Below are 22,741 nucleotides of genomic sequence, written 5' to 3' on the forward strand. Positions count from 1 at the left end.
AAAATAGCATGTAAGTAATAAATGAGGCAAATAGGTAACTTAAAGGAAAGCAAAAGACTGGTCACTATGATGTGCACTGACCACCAGGGAGAAGATGCTCAATGCAGGAGTTGCCCCGTGGTGGTCAGTGTGCTCCCACAGCCAACCTCCTGCAGCCTCTTCCCCCTGGCCAGCCAACCTCCCACCACAGATTGGGAGAAAATATTTGCAAAAGATACATTTGATGAAAGACTGTTACCCAACATACATAAAAACTCTTAAAATTCAATAGTAGGATAGCAACCCAACTTAAAAATGGACCAAAGAGCTGAACAAACATCTTACCAAAGAAGATTACAAATGACAATCCTATATAATAAAAGAGAAACATGGTAATTAGCTTACGACTGCTACCCTTCCCATTGGCTAATCAAGGCGATATGAAAATTAACTGCCAGCCAAGATGGTGGCCAGCAGCCAGGCAGCTTAAAGCGAACATGAGGCTTGCTTGCTTCATTGACGGAGGACTCCAACGTTCCCCGCCTGCCGCTGCTGGCCTCTGACCTACAACTCTAAGCAACTATTTTACAAATATAGAAGCTAAACAAAACCCCAGAAACCTGCTTTAGTCGCCGGGCTTCAGCCAGCAGGATCGCAACATTGTTTCAAATACAGAAGGTAAACAAAGACCAGAAACCTGCTTTCAGCAGCGGAGGCCTAAGAGCTGGAGCCAAGCCTCAAAGCTAAAGCTGGCCCAGAATAAAAAAAAAAAGAAAGAAAGAAAGGAGCAGTTGGAAGCTTCAGTCACCCGCCAGCCTGAAAACAGCCCTCAGTCCCTGACCCAGACTGGCCAGGCACCCCAGTAGGGACCCCCACCCTAAAGGGTGTGTGACCAGCTGCAAACAGCCATCATCCCCTCATCCAGGCTGGCCAGGCACCCTAGTGGGGACCCCCACCCTGATCCAGGACACCCTTCAGGGCAAACCAGCCGGCCCCCACCCATGCACCAGGCCTCTATTCTATATAGTAAAAGGGTAATATGCCTCCCAGCACCGGGATCAGAGGAGCTGCGAGCCTCCTGGCACCGGGATCAGTGTGACAGGGGGCAGCGCCCAAACCCCCTGATCGCCCTGCAGCTCTGTGTGTGAGAGGGGGCGGGGCCACAACCTCCCTATCGGCCCTGCTCTGTTCCTGACAGGGGAAGGCGCCCCAACCCCCTGATCAGCCCTGCTCTGTGCCTGATAGGGGGGAGCTCCCCGACCCCCTGATCGCCCTGTGGCTCTGTGTGTGACAGGGGGCAGCGCCCCAACCCCCTGATTGGCCCTGCTCTGTGTGTGATGGAGTAGAGCCATAACCTCCAGGCAGTAGAGCCCTGCCCTGAGTGTGAGAGTAGCGGCGCCCCAACCCCCTGATCAGCCCTGCTCTGTGGGTGACAGGGGGCGGTGCCCCAACTCCCCTATCAGCCCTACTCTGTGAGTGACAGGAGGGAGCTCCCCAACCCCCTGATGGGCCCTGCTCTGTGCGTGACAGGGTAGGGAGCCCCAACACCCTGATGGGCCCTGCTCTGTGCGTGACAGGGGGCAGCACCACAACCCCCTGATTGGCCCTACCCTGAGCATGACTGGGGGTGGCATCACAACCTCCCAATCCGCCCTGCTCTGTGCATGACAGGGGGCAGCGCCCCAACTCCCCAATCAGCCCTGCTCTGAGCCCGACCAGTGGCTGCACCTAGGGATTGGGCCTGCCCTCTGCCACCCTGGAGCAGGCCTAAGCCAGCAGGTCCTTATCTCCTGAGTGGTCCCAGACTGTGAGAGGGCACAGGCCGGGCTGAGGGACCTCCCTGTCCTCCAGAGTGCACAAATTTTTGTGCACCGGGCCTCTAGTCTATATATATAAAAGCCTAAACGACTGTTATGATGGGTCAACTGAATGACTGGTTGAACGGTTGCTATTACACTCACTAACCACCAGGGGGCAGATGCTCAATGCACAAACTGCCCCCTGGTGGTAAGTGTGCTCCCACAGCCAACCTCCCACAGACCCTCCCTCGATTGACCCTGATTGTGGAGGGATGCCCCCCCCCACCACCCTGTGTATGAATCCGTGCACCAGGCCTATAGTAAGCATATAAAAAGATACTTAACATCTGTGTCATTAAGGAAACCTAAATTAAAACAACAATGAGATACCACTACACACCTATTAAAATGGTTAAAATTCAAAACACTGACAACATAAATGCTGATGAAGATATGTGGTAATAAGAACTCTCATTCATTGCTGGTGGGAATGCAAAATGGTACAGTCACTTTGGGAAACAGTTTGGCAGTTTCATACAAAACTAAATATACTTTTACCATATGATCCAGCAATTGCTCTCCTTGGTATTTAGCCAAGTGAGTTAAAATATATGCCCACACAAAACCCTGCACATGAATGTTTATAGCAGCCTTATTCATAATTACCAAAAGTTGGGAAGCAAACAAGATGTCCTTCCATAGGTGAATAGATAAACAAACCTTGATACATCCAGACAATGGTGTATTGTTCATCATTAAAAACAAATTAGCTCAGCAATTCTACTTCTGGGTATATATCCCAAGAAGCCCAAAACACTAATTCGAAAGAATATATGCACCCCTATGTTCATTGTAGTATTCTTTACCATAGCCAAGATTTGGAAGCATCCCAAGTACCCATCAGTAGGTGAGTGAATAAAAAGCTGTGGTCGATTTACACAATGGAATACTACTTGGCTATAAAAAATAAGGAAATCTTACCTTTTGCAACAGCATGGATAGACCTGGAGAGTATTAAGCTAAATGAAATAAGCCAGTTAGATAAAGACAAGTACCATATGATTTCACTTGTATGTGAAATCTAATGAACAAAATAAACTAGCAAAATGGAAACAGACTCATGGATACAGAGGACAGACTAACAGCTGTCAGAGGGGAGGATGGTTGAAAAGCTGGCTGAAAAAGGTAAAGGGATTAAGCAAAGGGGGGAAAACTCAGACATAAACAACAATATGGTGATTACCATAGGGAAAGAAGGGTGGGGGAGTAAAAGAAAAGTAAGGGGAATAAAAGGTGATGGAAGGAGACTTGACTTGGGGTGAACACACATGCATACACAGATGATGTGTTATAGAATTAATAAACTAGAGGCCCGATGCACAAAATTCGTGCATAGGTAGGTCCCTAGGCCTGGCCAGCATCAGGACCGATCTGTGGGGTAACCAGCGGGGCAATCAGGGGGCCTCCACTGGCACCCGCCTTGACCAGCCTGGCACTGGCCACTTGCCAGCCCTGACCCCGCTGCCGCCACCGGTTGCCTCCCTCTGTGGGGCAATCGGTGGGGCAATTGTGGGGCCCCACTGGCACCCCACCTTAGCTGGCCTTGGGCCTGGGTGCTGGGGGCAGCTCCTGCATTGAGCGTCTTTCCCCTGGTGGTCAGTGCACAGCATAGCAACTGATTGTTCCACTGGTTGTTCTGCCATTTGGTCAATTTGCATATTAGGCTTTTATTATATAGGATGTCATCCCAATAAATTCAATAAAAAAGAGCTTCAAGCTACCAAAAAAAAGACATGTAGAACCCTTAATGCTTATAATGAAAAAGAAGCCAACCTGCAAAGACTATGTATTATAGGATTCCAACTATATAACATACTAGAAAAGGCAAAACTATGGAGACAGTACAAAGACCAGTGGTTGCCAGCAGTTGGAGGGAGGGAGAGGTGAATAGGCAGAGCACAGAGGATTTTAGGGCCGTGAAATTACTCTGTATGAGACTATGATTGTTGATGCATGTCATTACACATTTGCCCAAACCCACAGGATATTCAACATCAATAATGAATCCTAATGTAAACTGTGGACTTTAGATGATCATGATGTGTCATTGTAGGTTCATCAATAACAAGTATATGTAACACTGATGGAGGATGTTGATGGTGAGGTAAGTGGGGAAGGAAGTACATCCTATATACAGGAATTGTATGTACTTTCTGGTCAATTTTGCTGTGAACCTAAAAGTGCTCATATGCCCCTTACCCCATGCTCACAGCCTCCCCACTATCAGCATCCTGCACCAGAATGGTACATTTGTTACCATTGATGAACCTACATTGACATGTCAAAATTACCCAAAGTCTGTTTTTTCAGTGTATAGAATATGTCCCAAAAGGCTCTCTCTGGATAAAACACAAGAAGTAAAATTAATTTTTTGTTTGTGAAAAGGCTGAGGGCAGGTCAGAAAGGGAGAGGACAAGGAATCCAGTGTCTCATGCCAGAACCCCTAGCTCCCTTGGCCCTGGTCCTTTACTTCATGTGTCTTACAATCTTGACCCTTCCTCTGCTCTCTACATCCTTCCTCCCCACATCCTGACGGCACTGATGGAGGAAGTTCTGGATATTTGTGCCATGAACACCTTGAATACACCATTAACCTTGGCCAGGCAAGCCATGAGAAGGAAACTTCTCCTGATCCCTGCTCAGTTCCCCCTCAGTCCCCACAACAGATAAACCTCAGATTTTTCAACAAACTCCATCACATCCTCATCTCCTCCGACATTAGGTGGCCTTGCTGCCTAGTGACCAAGGAAAGTAGGGCTGCCCGTCACACGAATTCCCTCAACTTCCTGCTCCAGGCTCAAAGAGGGGCCCTGTCTCCTCCTGTTTCTCTCTCTCACGTGTGTGATGACCTCATTCTGTCTTCCCTCCCTCAGGATCCCTTTCCTGTTTTCTCATCCTCCCCATCTCCCCTCATCCTGTGTCTCATCATCAAGATTCTCTCCAATCTCTCATTCAAGATTTTCTCCTCCTTAGCCTTTTTAGGGCTCCTAGCCTTCATCTCTATAGAAACAAGACAAGTTCTTCAAACAAGCCATCAGGTCTCCATCACAGTGAGTGAGACAAACCCACACTGCCATGGCAGAGAACTTAATTGCCTACCAATAGGGCTTGTCTTTTTCTTCCTTGTAATAGGAAGTGAAAGCAAAGTAAATACCATCACAACCACCCCCACCCCCACCCAAAGCCAAGCAAAACAGAAACCAGCAAAGTCCTCTCTTACCCCGCGCACTCCCTCTGTTCCTGCCCTTTGTCTCTCTGCTTTGCCAAATTCTCCTTCACTGGTGTCTTTGTTGCCTCACTTGCCCACCTCCGCAGGCTGACTCTGGCCCCACCACTCCCTCATTGACCAGCTCTAGTCAAATCACCAGTTAGTGTTGAACTTCCAAATTTAATGGACACTTTCCTTCTCATCTTAATAATTGTCTGCGTGTTGACTCATCACTCTTCCTTCATGAGCTTTGCTGCTCTGGGGCTTCCAGTTCTCCCCACCCCACAACAGCCGCCTTGCCTTCTCAGACTGTTCAGGATCTCAGCTCCTGCAGACTGCTGCTTCCTGTTGGTTCTTCCCAGAGCTGGTTCTCTTTGTCTCACCCTACGCACTCCCCATAAGCAATCTGACCTTCTGCACACGTTCATATATCCCACATACCTGCAGGACTCCCCAATTTACATTTAATTCAGCTGTCTGCAACAAGGCTCCCCAAAGGGGATGTGACCTGAAGCTCCAGTCCCAAAAGTAATCCAGGTATCAGCAGTGGCCAAGTGCTCAAGGACAGTGAGAAGGCTGAGGGTAGCACTGCAAAGCCCTCCAGCCCACAGGTGTGGTCTCCTTTTGTTTCTTTTCAAAAGACTTCTTTCATGAATTCAATGGTTGGGGTGGGGGTGCAGGGGGAGGATTCACAGGTAGGGAAAGAAAGAGTCCCAAAGAAAGCAGTGTAGTCTCAGGCTCTCCTGGCTAAAACATCAAATCTCCCTGGCCTTCCTTTCCTGGCCCACGGGCTCCACACATGACCACATAAACCCCCTCAGCTGTTCCGGGCAAATGTTTCAGTCAACACAAGCACAGGTTTTTAGTTCTGCAGTGCCAGCAGACATCTGCTTTAAGCCTTATTTGGGGGGTGGGGGGCAGGGGGAGAAGGAAGGCTTTTTGAGTCATTTTATATGAAGAATCCACTGAACTGAACATTTTTAGTATTTAATGAGAACAAATAAAAACCATAGTTGCTGTGCAAAATAGAAATGGCAGGTAACAAAACAAACATGAGTGACATCTGGCCCTAGGTGGTCAGACACACACCTAGAAGCATTGTTTAAAGCCAGCTATGAGAACGTGGTCATTTAAAATGCACTAGAAACTATTGTAACACTTTGAGCAAATGGATCTAATGAAAAGCAAATTATTTTTGTTTAGTGCCTAGTAATAAAATAATAAGGTTATGCCCACTGTAAAAATGTCAGCAAGCTGGGAAAATGTTAGGAGAGCAGAAAATGTGAGCCAGATGATGCAGAAAGACAGAAATGGAGAGCTTGGGAAGAATGCTGCTGCCGCTGTAGGAGCAGGATGGCAAGGAGTTTGTGTGCCACGTTGGAACTCACATCAACTGCAGGCTACCAGCAGGTAGCAGTTGTCTTCTTGCTTCCATTGTTGCTCCCACCCCATAACTTAATCTCCATACAAAAGACAGATTCTTCATAAAGCCAAAGTTGAATGGCATCCCACGGCACTCAGGATAAATCCCAGCTTCCAGAGCGTGGACTACCGGGATAGGCAGGGTCTGGCCCTCCTTACCTCTCCTTTCTCCTGTGAGCAGCTCTACCTGTACCAACAACTCTGCTTATGGGAGTTTCATTCCCACAGAGTTCCCTTGCACCTGCCAATATTTTCCAAAGAGAAATTGAGTTCGCTTTCAGGCTAAAAGGCAAAATAGAGTTTGATTTATCTCCTAAGAACACCAAACTCCAAGCCAATCTTGTAAAATCCTTTGCCTTCTTTAAAATTCTTGAAAAGCAATCGCTGGTTCCCAGCCAGGCTCCCCGCGCCTGTGTTCCCTGCCCCTGCCTCTCCAGCACCATCCACCACCTCTGGTCAAGGACACAGCTGGGCTCTGCCCCTTCAGAAGCTGATGTTCCAGTGAGGGTGGTGGATTCCTGGTGCAAGGTTACATGGTGCATAAATCTGGGCTTCAGGAATCAAGGACTGGGACATATTTACAGCCTTTTCATCCAAGCCCCTGCATGGATATGAAGCAACTGGAGGGGTGAACATCTGGTTTCACTTTTTTTATTCACTACCACAGCTCCCATCTGACAAAACCCTGGATCTTGCCAGGGTTCTGGTCACTGGCTGAATGAATGAGTAGTGAAACAACTCTCTTGCCTTTCCTTGTCTCATCATGGTATAAAGAAATCACCTGAAATGAAAAGATCACCACTATTGCATCGAAACAAAGCAATTGCCTGAGTCAAGGCCTGGGTGGCAACCTGCCACCTGGCTGGAAGATAAGGAGAGGCATTCCTGAGGGAAGGGAGGAAGAGCCTCCTGTGGCCTCTTTATTAACAGAGGCCCTGGCCAGGACTGGTATGCAATGAATGCTGGGACTTGTAGTCTCTGTGGGCAAGATGGCCATCAGTGAAAGAAGTGGCCAGCCATGGTACAGGACATATAAGCTTCTCACCACAACCTATAATCCTGGACAGGACCTACCAAACTTATAATGTGTAGCTAAAAATCACATTGGAAGAATACATTCCAAAGGTAAGAAGCCACTCTGATCAGGTGGGTCTGTCTAGACATAACTTACCTCTAGGGCTACAAGGCATCAACAGAGCACCACCTCAGGACAAGGGACTTTCTTTCATCTGATGGAGAGCACCATACTGGAGCCAGTTTATAAAAATGTGCCCCTCCTTGCCTGTGCAGTCGGTAGCCAGTCAGGGTACTATGCCAGCAGGAATGATTAGAATGAACAGAAACAGGGCCCCTGAAGAATGTCCCCTTCAATGACTGGAGTGTTGGACCTCCCTGTCCCTAATTGTTATGTACAGTTCATCAGACCCAGTGATGGGAGCAGTAATGCTTCATCTTCTGCTCCTCACACTATGCATGGCCCTAAAGTGCCTGGAAAGAATGTGTTCTAGCCAGTTTGGCTCAGTGGATAGAGCATCAGCCTGCAGACTGAAGGGTTCCAGGTTCGATTCCAGCCAAAGGCACATGCCTGGGTTGCAGGCTCGATCCCCGGTAGGGGGCATGCAGGAGGCAGCCGATCAATGATTCTCTCTCATCATTGATATTTCTATTTCTCTATCCCTCTCTCTTCCTCTCTAAAAATCAATAAAAATATATATATTTTTAAAAAAGAATGAAGGGAAAAGTCTGAGCAGAGCACCACACTATGTTTCCATTAGGACAGCTGAAGCAACCAGATCTGCCTGCTTGTGTCCAATCCACCCTCTCCCCAGGATTCCAAAACAGGTGCTAAACCACCCCAGCTTGAAATCCCCCAAAGTTCTCATGGCCTATTAAAAAAAGATCTTCTCTACAAATAGGCTTTTATAGCTCTGTCTCACTGCTCTCCCACTCACATCCTACATTCTAGTCCAGAGAGGATATTTACTTATACAGACCAAGCAGGTAGCTCTGCTGGAGGTAACCACACAGCCAAACAGTCACCACAGGAAATGCACAATCACCTGCCTCTAAAAGGCCTCCCATTGTCTGGCAGCCCTGCCAAGTGGCTCACACTGTGCTTCCACAGTTGGATCCTTTGGCCTCACACAAGCACACCTCTCTCCTCCCAGCTCCCCTCCAGCAATGACCCTCCTTGTCCCTGGGAAGCACTCTGGCCTCACATGGGGAACTTTAAAATATTCTGGTGTCTGGGTTCCAACCCGGAGCTTCTAATGTAATGAGTGTGAGAGTGAGCCTGGACATAAAGGATGTTGAAAAGCTGCCCCAGGCCATACTGATATGTAACCAAAGAGGTGTACCACTGACCTAGACTTATCATTCATAATTAAAACAGAAGGCACCTGATGGAAATCCTAAATCTACAGATCCGCATCATGCGTACCCAACCCCACCCCTTCTTTTCCATGAGAGAGGAGAACAAGGGCAGGTGACTCCTTCATTTACTCTTCTCTCTCATCCTCATTTCACCCTCCTCTCTCTCTACTGCAGCCCTCCCCTAAGTATTAAAACAATTTTTTTAACCTCTATCTATTGCTCTTCTATGATAGCCAACCTTCTTAAAAGAGCTTGTCAACAGAGTCTGTGTCTATTTTCTTCAAAATATTCACTCCTTAACCCAATTCTATCTGAACTTCTCTTACTCTGCTGAAGCATTTTGGCCAAGGTCACCAAGGACCTCCATATTGCCACCTGCAGCCACCTTGCCAGACCTGCCAGCTGTGTCAATACAGGAGCCCCCTCTCCACTTGGCTCTCTGAAGCCACAGTTTCTGCATTTTGTCCCTCCTCTCCACCCCATTCTTAGTCACCTTTGCCAGATTGTCCTCCCCTACACAAACCCGAATGACGGAACTCCCCAGAGCTCTGCCTGGGCCTTTGTTTCCCTTATTTTATGTCTCTTGCCTAATGATCTCATCTACACCCATACTTTTCAGGCTTACAACCCCCAGATGAATGCCAGAGACCTGCGTGTGCAACTGCCTATTTGAAGTACCATTTCACCATCACAAAGGCATCCTACACTGAGCATGTCCTGACTCTACTCTTCCTCCTCCGCATCACTTCTCCTTTGATTGTCCCAGCTCGTTCTAATTGCAATCACTTTCCCAATCCTGTTAATTCCATCACTTTAATGCCTCTCATATCTATGCCTTATTCTGCCTGCTTTAGGGCTAGATTCCTTCCTCACCATCACAAAATAAACCCTTATTCCAAAAACATCAAAGGATATTTAAATTATGTCCACGAGTTCTTCAGCATGCCTTCCTCAAAAGGTGGGGTCTCATTCCTTTTCCCTCGAATGAGGGTAGTGGCATTGTCTCAGAAATAGAATGTGAAGTGACTGTAGGTATTAGGTCAGGTCGTAAAAGGCATTGCCATTGTCTTCGCTCAGGCTGCTATAGCAAAATACCACAGACTGGGTGGCTTAAACAAAAAACACTTCTCATATTTCTAGAGGCTAGGACAGTGATGGCGAACCTATGACACGTGTGTCAGAGGTGACACGCAAACTCATTTTTTTGGGTTGATTTTTCTTTGTTAAATGGCATTTAAATATATAAAAAAATATCAAAAATATAAATCTTTGTTTTACTATGGTTGCAAATATCAAAAAATTTCTATATGTGATATGGCACCAGAGTTAAGTTAGGGTTTTTCAAAATGCTGACACTCCGAGCTCAAAAGGTTCGCTATCACTGGGCTAGGAAGTCCAAGATCAAGGTGCCCGCAGATTCAGTGTTTAGTGAGATCTCTCTTCCTGGCTTGTAGATAGCTGCCCTCTCACTGTGCACTCACAGGGCAGAGAGAGAAGGGGCTCTGGTCTCTTCTTCTTCTTATAAGGGCACCAGTCCTAAAAGATCAGGGCCTCATCCTCATAATCTCATTTAACCCCAACTACCTTCCAGAGTCCCCATCTCCAAATTCCATAACATTTGGGGTTAGGCTTTCAACTTATGAATTCGGGGTGGGGGAAAATATGCATTTCATAACAGCCACTTTGCCTCACTCTCCTAGGCCACCCATCCTGTCAATGATGGCACCAACTTGGCAGCCATGGAGTTTGCCCCCTTAGCCTTCTAATACCTGTAGCCTTGGCCAGCATCTTCACGGCAACCCCATGGGAGACTCCGAGCCAGAACCTCTCAGCTCCGGCAGTGCCGATCCAAAGAAAAACGTGCTAGTGTTCTAAGCTGTTATGTTTTGAAGTAACTTATTGTTCAGCAATGATAGCTAAACCCTCATCCCTCTTCCCCTGATCACTGCCAGAGTCACATTTTCAAAATATGTGTTATGTTATTCTCTTACCTAAAATTCTTTTATGACTCTCAAAACCTGAAAAATAACAATGAAACTTGTGACAATGGTATCTAACTCTCTTCAGGACCCAGACTCTTGGCCTTAACTCTCCAGAGCTCACAGAAGGACTCAGTGTGTGGATGTGTGGGTGTAGGGGAGCAGGGGAGAGGGATGGGGGGAGGGGGAGGTGGTCAAACTTTCCTCTACTCTAAATTTTTTTGGGGGTTGACCTAATTATCAAATTGTTGTGGGTGGCAGGTACGGCACCAATTCAGACCAGATCTTGGTTCAGCAACCTTGGTACTTGAGTTCTGGCTAAGACAGAATTCAGAGCCAAGGCTCCAACTGTAAGAGAACATTTATTTGGAAAATCACAGAGACAGAATAAGTATTTTGTAGAAGAAATGTTGAGAAAATTAATTACAGAGGCAAAGGAGGGGCCTTTGGAGCTTGGGAGTGAGGAAGGTCATGGTAAGGAGCCTGGGGGAAGTGAGGGGAGGGAAAGGTGAGGAGGTGCTCCCAGGAGGGAGAGCCAGCTGGGTCCTCTGTCTTAAGAGTTTTAAGGGCAGAGATTTTAGGGGAGGTCCCAGGTGAAGATCTTAATAGAATATCCATCAGCTCTCCAGGTGTGTCCTTCCAGGGTCTGGGTGTCCACTGATGATTGGGTGGCATGAGGGCAGGGGTCATTATCCAATGCAGCTGGTCCTGAGGTCAGCCTTGGTGTCACTTGTCTGGTTTTGCTGCTTTTGTGGGCCTGGAGCTGAAATACAACAGAAGCTTAGATGGTTATCTCTGGGGAGGAAGGTCAGGGGGTCCAAACTGCATGACCAGCAATATGCTAAGGAGAAAAGGTCACCCTGGGGGGAGGTCCCACCCTACAATTGTCCTTTGCTAGACACCCAGGGCTTTCCACCCTGGTGACCTTCTGTGCCTGGCCCATCGTCCTTGCTCTGCTCATGTTTATCTAACTGCCTACCACAACATAGACATGAGACAGAGTTATATGTATGAGAACACTGCATACATGAGAGTCAGAGACCCCACATGCAGGAGAGAGTCAAAGGTTCAGAGACAGAAAGGGAACATGGGTGTATAGGACATCCAAGCTGGGGATGAGGTGAGGCAGCCTAGGGGCTTTTATTGTCCACTCTGACCCAAGAACAATCGTCTGTCACATCTGAGTGCATAGGAGGCATTCAATAAGCAATTTTGATGAAAGAGAGGATAAAATGATTAGGAAAAAAAGTATCTAAAACTGTTTGACTTCATTGCAGGATAATAAGAAGAGCAGATGCTTAATAAATAGAAGCTTGTCCTGCCGTATAGATAGGTCAAAAGAGGTTTGCTCTGCTAATTGCTTGCTAGGGGCAAGGACCCTAATTCAAGTTCTTGTAGACAGTTAAGGGAGGGACAGAAGTTTCTCCTGAGCCTGTGGCTCAAGTAGCCCATATCTCAAAACAATCTGCATACCATAGAGGCACATATTGGGGTGACTCGTTCTGAACCCCCACTACTCCTTTCCCTGGCAGGCCGGAATGATTTCCTATCTGATGGCTATACCTACCTTTGTCATCATGTTACCAGACAGGGCCTTGGCCCTATGTGGGTCTGCCTAGGGCCCATAGGTAGTGTGTGGGTTCTTAAGTTTGCATAGGAAAAATTTCACAACACGTGTCCAGGTGATTTTGAGAGTATGTTTATTAAAGCTGAGGACAGTAAAACAAAGGAAGGGCTTAAAGCAGAAGAAGCAACAGGAGAGAGAAAAAGGGGGGCTTGGAGACAGGTTCAGGGGAAAGCCTGTGGAGTTGCTGCTGCCCGCTGCTCCACTGGTTGCAAGCCTCCTGGGGTCCCTTTGAGTTTAGGAGAAATACAACAAAGATATAAGCATGGGCATGCTCTAGCAAGAACAAGCCGTGGCTTGAGTTTTATCTCTCTTTGGCCTGCTGCAATCTAGGGGAGGTTTTAGGGGAGGGTCTTAAAATAGTCACTAGCTTTTCAGGTGTGTCCTTCAATATGTTGATTCATCAAAATGTGCATACAGTGGGATCAGGGATTATTTTCTGGTTAGTTTTATTTTTAAAGAACGTCATCAAGAAAGTCATTGAAGAGGGACAGGGACTGAGGCTGCTCTGCCCTGGGACAGTCTGGAGTGTGTAAACCTTTTGCTCCTTAGTGTCCTTGGTTAGGGAAGATAAAACCTTGTGATTCATTAGCTGGCTATAAATTGCTCTAATTGTTTGGTCTCATATAATTATATTGTCTCAGTTTCCCTTATTCTACTTGTCAAGGAATTTCCCTAGCTTCTTACTCTCCTGCCTCAATCACACTGCCAGTTAGCAGTCCATCGTCCACTCTGACCCAAGAAAGATTGTCTGTCACATCTGTCTTCCAGAATGAGAACAGTACTGAGTGCATCAGAGTAAGCAATTTTGGTGGAAGAGAGGATAAAATGAATGGAAAACATTATCTAAAACTGACTTCAATAGCAAGCACTGACTGAATCATAGAGTACAATTCAGTCAGATATTCTGTCAACTCATCTGGATAAAACCAATCAATTTTGGAGACTAAGCCCATTTCTGGAGTCCGGGAGTCTTTGAAACAAACTCTGTTTTGCATTTCCCTCTGACCACAGCAGAACAGCCTGGGGTTGTGCTCCTTGACCCCTCCTCCCCCAAGCCCTCCCCCATACCATGACTTCCTCCCCTTCAGGTAAACCTGACACCTGGGTGACATTTGGAACTCTGAGATTTAAGGCTCAGTGTCCATTTCAGGGATGTGCCTGTGAGAGGCAAGGATGGGAGGGCCTGAAAGAAGGCAGTGCTGCATATTCGCTTTAACCACTGAGCTATTGGGACATTACAATGGGCACAGACCCTGACATTATGTAGATGTATATGCAATTTACAGAGAAGGAAAAGTGAGTGGTATTTGCTATTATTCATCTAAATGATTCATTTTTATATATGTTAGGAAATACCAGCTTTAACAACTCTTATGGAAAAATCTTTGTGTATCAGGATGCCTGGACATCCTCAAGAAGGTTGGATTGGTGGGTGCCTCACCAGCGTGAAGGACCTGAGGGTTTTTATACTCAGCTCCTCACTCTGGCTGACAACGGTCCACATTGCTGCATGGTGACTCAGATGGCTCCAGCCTCTTCCCCTGCTCACCACCCACTCCCATCCCATCACCTGGGGCTTCACCTGAGCTTCCTTCCATTCCTCCAGGTGCTGGGGAGCCTTAGTCTCCTCCTCCCCTAAGGCTTTGCACGGCTGGTTCCTCCCAGTTATTCATTACTCAGTCAACATCCCCTCTTCAGGGGCTTACCCGCTGCATCATATTTGCCAGGGAGCCCCTCCCTCTGTAAGTCAGGCTGGAGCCAGGGATCAGCCTCGTGTGTAGGACTGCTGATAATAACAGTAAGAAAGCATCGTTAGCTCTCAGTGCTCCACACCAAAACTTTGGTCCACTGGGCACTGGCAGTGAGGGGTGCGGGGAATTCCTCCTTTTTGCTTTCAGCTCTTTCTCTGAAATGAGTGTTTTCAGAGTTTGTTCCACAAAGAAAACTGAAGGAGAAAAATCTAATATGTCTGGTTTAACTATGAAGTTAATGGTTTCTTTTATCCTCAAATATTTGCCTGATTGCCTTTCATTAGGAGAAACTGAAAGATGCTAATGGCTCGGAGAACAGACATTCATCTTGTTCTGAATCTCTAGCCCAGTGGTTCTCAACCTTCCTAGTGCCGCGACCCTTTAATACAGTTCCTCATGTTGTGGTGACCCCAAATTTCATTGTTATAAATTGAACATAATTAAAGCATAGTGATTAATCACAAAAACAATATGTAATTATATATGTGTTTTCCGACAGTCTTAGGCGACCCCTTTGGGGTCGAAACCCACAGGTTGAGAACCGCTGGTTAAACACTAGCAGCCTATAACTCTTAGAATCTCACCTTGAGGCTGGGGGTGGCTTTTGTACACAATAGGAAAAGGGAGGAGGGGTGACTGAGTTTGCCTTCTTCAGTCAAGGGCAAATCTCTGGACAAGGTCATAGAGAAAGTTCTTAGCTGATTAGTCAAAGCAGCAGGGGAGGGTACCCCTCTTGGAAGGAGGATTTAAGCCGGGTGCACCAAGGTCATCTTCTACACTGAGGCTGCTGTAGTTTTCATTACATGAGTCTGCGCCTTATTACAAACTATTTCATCCCTGATTGTAGGCCCCTCTTCTTCTCCCATTATGAACGCCTATTTCTTGATAAAATTTATAGTTAAAAAGAAAAAGAAGAAAAACATGAAATAATCAGCTATAACACCTCCCGGGCTGTTGCATTAGGAGCCAGCCTCTGGTATGCAGGCTACCTGGCTCCACAAGGGAAGGGGGAGAAAGCCCTGATGTTGCATCTGCCGATTCCTCTGGTGAAAACACACCTGTCTTGGCTGACCAGCTAGCCACATGTCAGCTCGCAGGAATCCACATGGCACACCACTGCCAATGCCTAGCCATGGCGCCATCTATAGATGCCATGATCAGAGCTCCCACCACAGCCCCTAACCAAAGAAAATAAAGACCAGCAACTCCTCAACAAGTACCAGTAGATCTGACTGTTTTCTAGAAGAAATAGGAAATAGAACACCAAAATCTGAGTAAGAGTGAACATTAATGAAATATAATCTAGACTCACTGTGAACAAACCTGTCGATTTCATGGGGAGACTATTACATGGCTAGTCCTATTTCTCAGCATGTTGCTGAGCAGAGGCAGGTGGTTTACTGATGGCAGAGACCTTGTCTCTAATGTTTCCTTGCTCTCCAGAGTAGTAAGCAAGTGCTCCATTCACAGGGACGCTCAGTAATCCCAGCCGTGCCCCCAGTGAGGAGTTAACCAGGTGAAGAGCCACAGCTTTACAAAAGCATTAGGTCAAAGCCAGAGGTGAACCTGACCCAGATAAGCACCAGGACGAATCCCATGCATTTGACAGGTGCAAACAACCTTCATCTAGACTGAGCTGGAAGCCAAATGCCCGTGGAGCCTCGCCTTGCCCAGCTCTGGCCTCAGCCACAAACTTGGATCTGTCCCAGGTAAACTGGAAATTTCAAGGCTAGGCCAGGTATGACGCTATGCAGAAAGAGAGAGATGAGACCTGAATGCCCCACTTCATCCACACCAACAAAGCTAACAACATCCCATCCCAACCAAAGGGACAGACAAAAAACCAAAACCACCACATCTAAACGAAAGGGTCAGCTAGCGGCCCTAGAGACCAGAAGCCACAGCCCTGCTAGGGAATGGCTCTGTGCTAGCTCCTCCTTGTCATGGAAACAAGGAAGAATATGTAGAAGTAGATGTTCTGCACCTATGTGTCACATGTAGATAAAAGCAATGAATCTGTTAGCTTGTGGATTTATTGCATAAACATTTCTTGAACCCTTACTATGTTCCAGTAAATGTGTAAAATGTTGAGGATAGAAAAGTAAAAAGCACAGTCTGGGCCCAGTCAGTGGTTGAGGGTCTATTCCCAGTCAGGGCACATGCCCACGTGCGGGCTTGATGCCCATTAGAGGCCATGCAGGAGGCAGCCTATCAATGATGTTTCTCTCTCATAAATGTTTCTAACTCTCTCCCTTCCTCTCTCTCTAAAAAGCAATAAAAACATTTTTTTAAAAAGCGCAGCCTGGTTCTCCTGCATGCCTGAACTCCTCTCCCTGGCACGCAGGCAGGCTCAGTCCCTGCTTGACCGGGGGCTAGGACACTTGCTGGGTACCCGTGGGCATGCCAGTGTCCACACATTGCAGAGCACGGAGCTAAGAGTCAGCAGAGGGTGGAGCCTAGAGGTGAAGCTGAAATTCAGCTGGACAGATAGGCCTCTTGGAGTTCAACAGAAACCCGGGCAGGAAACAGGTACCAGGTAGGAGGCAAAGGACTAGAGCTACAGCAGCCAAGGTGTCAAGTGGGTTGGGTGTGGGGTGGATGACGGCACCTGCAAGATTCCTGAAGTGGTAGAAGAGTAGCCTGCAGCCTCTCCTAGCTGGGAGGGGAGTTATTAAAACAGCCATCATTTGTTCGGGATTTCTCAAGCAATATTTCTGCAAATCTAAAATACAGTCTGTAGTAGCATCATTGGGTGTACCACTAAGAAGGAAATGAACCTTAACATGTTATGACACGCCACCATTTTAAATGATTCCAACCTCAGAAATGTGAAAATAATGCGTATCATAGAAATGATGAAATCTGGTAGTTGGGCATAGATATTGGATAAAATAGATGAGAGGAAAATGGACACTCACAGTGACTTCTCAGAACAGATTGAACAATGGCACCCTGTTTAGGATACGCTTTAGTAACAGGAATCCTACAGAACCATGGACGCAGGCAGGTTCAGCAAAAAGAAGGGAATGATGTAGTGGCCACTGGCTGAACTATCTCCAAGTTAAGACAAAGGACTCTGTCAGGAGTCTCAATAAGCTAGTAGCCAGAGACCTTTATAAACTTGGTCAGTATGCTCCATTCTTTCAGGCAGATTTCTCTCAAATCATACCCATCTATAGGAGGAAACTTCCTTATAAGCACCGAGACAGCTGAGCAGTGCTTTAGCTACATGAAGGCTTGTGATCTCTGGTCCCTTTCTATTTTTTATGAATTTATGTACAGATAAATTCATAGAAATTATACACACAGACACACAGACACACACACACACACACACACACACATAGTAGTCCCCCCTTATCTGTGGGGTATATTTCTAAGAGTTCCAGTGGAAGCCTGAAACCACATATAGTACTAAATTTTTTTCTATACATGCATACCCAAAATAAAGTTTACAGCTTCTCTTTAGCACATCTGAAAAGCCAGCATCACTACTCCTGCACTTTGGGGACATTATTATGTAAAATAAGGGCAACTTGAAAACCAGCACTGCGATACCTCAACAGTTGATCTGATAACCAAGATGGTTACTAAGATGAAGATGGTGGACAAAGGCATGATTCACATCCTATGTGGGATGGAGTTGGATGGTTCAAGATGTCATCACGCTACTCAGAATGGTGCAAGATTTAAAACATAAATTGCTTATTTCTGGAATTTTCCATTTAATATTTTCAGACTACAGTTGACCACAGGTAACTGAAACTGTGGATAAAGGGGCATTAATCATATATATATTCTGATAATAATGAGTGGTGATATTGCTCAACACCCATAATAAACCTGGGTGTGGTGGATAATGACCACAGGCGGGAGGCAGGCAGCAAAATGTTAGGTCTTGTTAAAGGGGAACGTGTGGGCAGAGCTGTAATGCAAGTTGAAAACAAAAAGACCAAGTGAGACCACTTTGATGATGAGCCTTGAAGACATGAGCTAAAGGATCATGAGGAAGGGAAGGAAGGGAGCCAGGCAGCGCAGAATACAAGAAGTCTATCACAGGGAGGCAACGGGCTGGAAAGCGCCCTTTGTCTGCGGCCCTGTCTGCTTTCCCTGGTCCCAACGACACGCACACGGATGAACACTGGCAGGTCTGCTCCCTGAGCGTGGAGCAAGGGAAGGAGGGAGACGAGGAGCTGCCAGGCAGGCTGCAGGCCCCTGGAGGACAGGCCCTGCCCCATGTTTCTCTGTGTCCCCCACACCCAGTGTGTCCTGCACCCAGCAGAGGTTCGAGGAGTATTTCTGGTTTTTCAGTGGAGGGCATTTCTTCATTACAAGGGCCTGCAGGGGCCTCACCTTCCCCAAGTACAAGGAACACAACTATGCTCTATTTAGCCTCAGGATCAGAGCTAGGAGGCCCCGGGCTGCTCTAGCTCACACCCCTCATTGTCAGAAGAAGAAACTGAGGTGACTGGATCCTGGGTGGACTCAGGACTCTGGCTCCTGGCTGCTGCTCTAGGCCACATGTTCCCCATGATTCCCTGATCACTGCACACCCGCTCAAGGAGAGTCCACACAACGGCTGGGAGTGGTGACGGGAACATCCTCGCACATAACCCTGAGCGTGCAGAACAGCAGGCCGCACGCACGGCTGCTGCTGGAGCTGGCTCATGCAGACAGTGGTTTGCCATCAAAGATGTGCATTCCGATGGAAGTATCCGGAAGGAATCACAGAGAGCAGAGGAGACTACATTTGTCAGGAAAAATGAGGAGGGGGATGTTGTGTCCTGAGCAGTTTCTCGCTCCCATGTCACCATTCTCCTCATTGTGTGCCACCTCCCTGGAGAGACCCTCTCCACGGGCCTGCGTCTGCTTCTCCTCAGCAGCTCTCCTCAAGGTCACTGGCCACCAGAAACAGATACACAAATACACAAATGGCAGCTGCTATAATGAAAGCTGGTGGCTGGCTCTGAGCTGGGGGTAAATGGTTTGAGGAATTATTTATGTGGCCCAAGAACTGCAGAGATTAAATAAGCACTTAAATAGAATGTGTGTCAATGTCTGCGTGTCACCTCGTGAGTGGTAAGCCCTAGCATGTCAGACACACACACACACACACACACACACACACACACACACACTCACACCACCTGCCGTATCCACACGGCTTTCCAGAGTGTGGGCAGTCACCAGTGTTTGCTGAACAGTGACTTAATTCATTTAGTGGAGGATTAAACAGCTGAGTGGATGGGTCAGGAAGAGATGCATCTGCTTTGGGAACTAGAGCTACAATTCGAAAAGTGGAGGCGGAGCTTCACTGCAAGGACTTGAGGGGTGATGGCTGAAAACACCTGGGGGTCCAGTGCTGACGTAAGGTTCCTTTCAAGGAATAAACGACAATGCCTGCGAACAATGTGCCAGCCCTCTTCATCTGTGAATCACTGATTACACCCAGGAACTAAACATTAGGTGATTTAGAAAATATAAAAGAAAACACCTGTGTACTTGTTATTAAATGCTCTGAAGTGTGTGCGTATGCACATATATACACATACATACATACACATAATACACAGCATGTACTATATATACATTGTGTGTTATATATATACCATATACTATGTATACCATACACACATATATACTTTCTATATGCCATATACACATATATAATTTCAGTGGATATCATGATAGTGTGTGCACTTGCTATTTCCAGACTATTTCCAGTATCCTCTTTTAAGAGATTTAAAATCCAGATACCGAAAATTAGTTTCCTGATTTATAACCACTTGAATTCTGGAAGAACTTCCCAAGTATATGAATTTTAAAAACCAAACTCTGGAAATCTCAGTATCTGATAGTTCCCTCATGTCAGCTTAACCCTAATTGTCTACAGCAAGTCCAATTAGGGGCCAATCTGATTTCCCCCTCATTTCATGTGAAGTAAGCTTTGGCAGGAGGATCTGCCAACACAAACCAGGGTGAAGAGGGAGAGGGCAGGACTGGGAAAAGGGTGGTGAGCTGAGGACCAAAGAGTGTAGCCAGCAGTCCTGGACCCGCACTCCCCGCGTGCCTCGCGTTTCCCTCCTCCTCACTGACCTGATAGGGTCTTTCTTCTGCTTCCCAGTATTCCTCTCATAGCATCAAAGTCTTCTTTTAAGGATAAACCATCTTGAATAGAGTGTAGAGTTTCTATAACTGATATTTATAATAATCAAATCAGGTATAGTCCAAAAAATAATAACTTGAAATCTACTTTCAAAGCAGATTCTCTTTTATCTCTATCTTTTCTCTATTGCGCTCTCTCTTTCTCTCTCTTCTCTCTCTCGCTCTCTCTCTCTCTCCTCCCTCCCTCCCTCTCTCATGTCCTTCTCTAAAACACACACATACACACACCCACACATTCACACACACACACACACCCGCGCACACATGCATGCACACACATGCACCCTTTCTCCCATGCGCGCTTCTCTGCTGAGCCAGCCTCCCAGGAACACAGCTCTTCTCGTGGCGCCTGGCAGGAGTCCTTTGCCTCCAGGGTCCTGCAGCCCCTGACTCAGGTGTCAGGACACAGAATGACAGCAAAGGCATGTACTCTCAGGAACACAGGCAGCTGCAGCCACGGGCATGTGGTACCAGGGCACAGACGCCAGCAGAGCTGGCTCCACGTGAAGCACGCCCTGCCAAAGCCTTCTCGCTGCATCTCAAGGTCACAATAATAGATTATGAAAGAGTGGAAAAGCACTGCACAGAAAGTGGGCCACAGGGACTTTCCTCTGGGTTAGGAGGGAGAACAGCGCATGGACCATTTGAACTCTGAGAGGGAAGGGACCTTGGAGTGTGGGATCCTCCCACGGGCCAGCGTCTGCAACTTCTCCCCTCCCTGGGCTTTGAGAAAACATGATCCGGAGGCGACATGAAAGATGGGACAACTGGAAATTTCTTTCCAACGTGTTTTTATGGAGAAGAAATTCTATGACAACACTCATGTGTTTCACAAGAACCAAATACTTTTCTATCATGCTTCATGGTGGCTACTTTTTTTATCCCTTGCAAATTAAGGTGGGACAAATGTTCTCATAAAACAAACATTTCCTTGTCTTCAAAACCACTGAAAAATAGTCCAGGCTAATGAATCCTTGCCGCTCCTCAAAAACATGGTCAGCCTGTTATTCTGGAGCAGCAAAGAGAAGCAATGCCTCAAGAGCCCTGACAAAACCGAGGCCCCAAAGGCTTAAAGTTGTGACACCCTAAATGATGCCATTGGGCTCCAAGGGACTGGGACAGCTGTAACTCAAAGAAAGAGTCTGTGTATGATGCTGCAGTAACTATACTTCAAGTTTTTTTTTCTTTATTGATTAAGATCTTACATATGTGTCCTTAACCCCCCATTTCTCCCCCCCCCCTACTCATGCCTCATCCCCCTGGTGTCTGTGTCCATTGGTTAGGCTTATATGTATGCACACAAATCCTTTGGTTGATCTCTCCCTCTTCCCCCACCCTCCCCTACCTTCCCTCTGAGGTTTGACAGTCAGTTTGATGCTTCTCTGTCTCTGGATCTGTTTTTGTTCATCAGTGTATGTTGTTCATTATATTCCACAAGTGAGTGAGATCATGTGATAGTTATCTTTCTCTGACTGACTTATTTCACTTAGCATAATGCTCTCCAGTTCCATCCATGCTGTTGCAAATGGTAAGAATTCCTTCTTTTTTACCACAGCGTAGTATTCCATTGTGTAGATGTACCACAGGTTTTTAATCCACTCATCTGCTGATGGGCACTTAGGCTGTTTCCAAATCTTAGTTACTGTAAATTGTGCTGCTATGAACATAGGGGTGCATATATCCTTTCTGATTGCTGTTTCTAGTTTCTTGGGATATATTCCTAGGAGTGGGATCATTGGGTCAAATGGGAGTTTTGAGGAAACTCCATACTATACTTCAAGTTTTGATTCAAAAATAAATAACTCAAGAACAAAAATAAAATTCCTCTATAAAAGGAACATTTAAAAAAAAATCCAAGCCAGCCCTGGCTGGTTTGTCTTAGTGGTTAGAGTATCAGCCTGCAGACAGAAGGGTCATAGGTTTGATTACCTATCAAGGGCACATACCTGGGTTGCAGGTTCAATCCCCACCGCCAGTTGAGATGAGAGTGGGAGGCAACCAATAGCTGTGTCTCTCTCACATCCATGTTTCTCTCGCGCGCTCTCCCTTCCTCTCTCTCTCTCCTCCCTCCCTTCCACTTTCTCTTAAAAAATCAATGGAAAAAATATCCTTGGGTGAGGATAATAAAATTAAATTTAATTTAAAAATCCAAGCCACACTCACTGGCTTGAAAATGTTGTAGGATCTTAACTTTTTCCAAGTGGTTTAGAGTGAAATCAGACCCAGGAAAATTCTCTGAGGGGACTCTGGCACTGGATTTTATTTCTAACACAATTGTTCCCACAGTTCAGCAAAAGGGTCACCACATTCCAGGATCATATCCTGGATGTAAAATGTCCAGGAGATAACCAGAATGAGAGTGGGAGACTCCAGCAGCT

This window comes from Myotis nattereri (genome assembly GCF_964212035.1).
Source record: "Myotis nattereri genome assembly, chromosome: 3".
Lineage (NCBI taxonomy): Eukaryota > Metazoa > Chordata > Mammalia > Chiroptera > Vespertilionidae > Myotis > Myotis nattereri.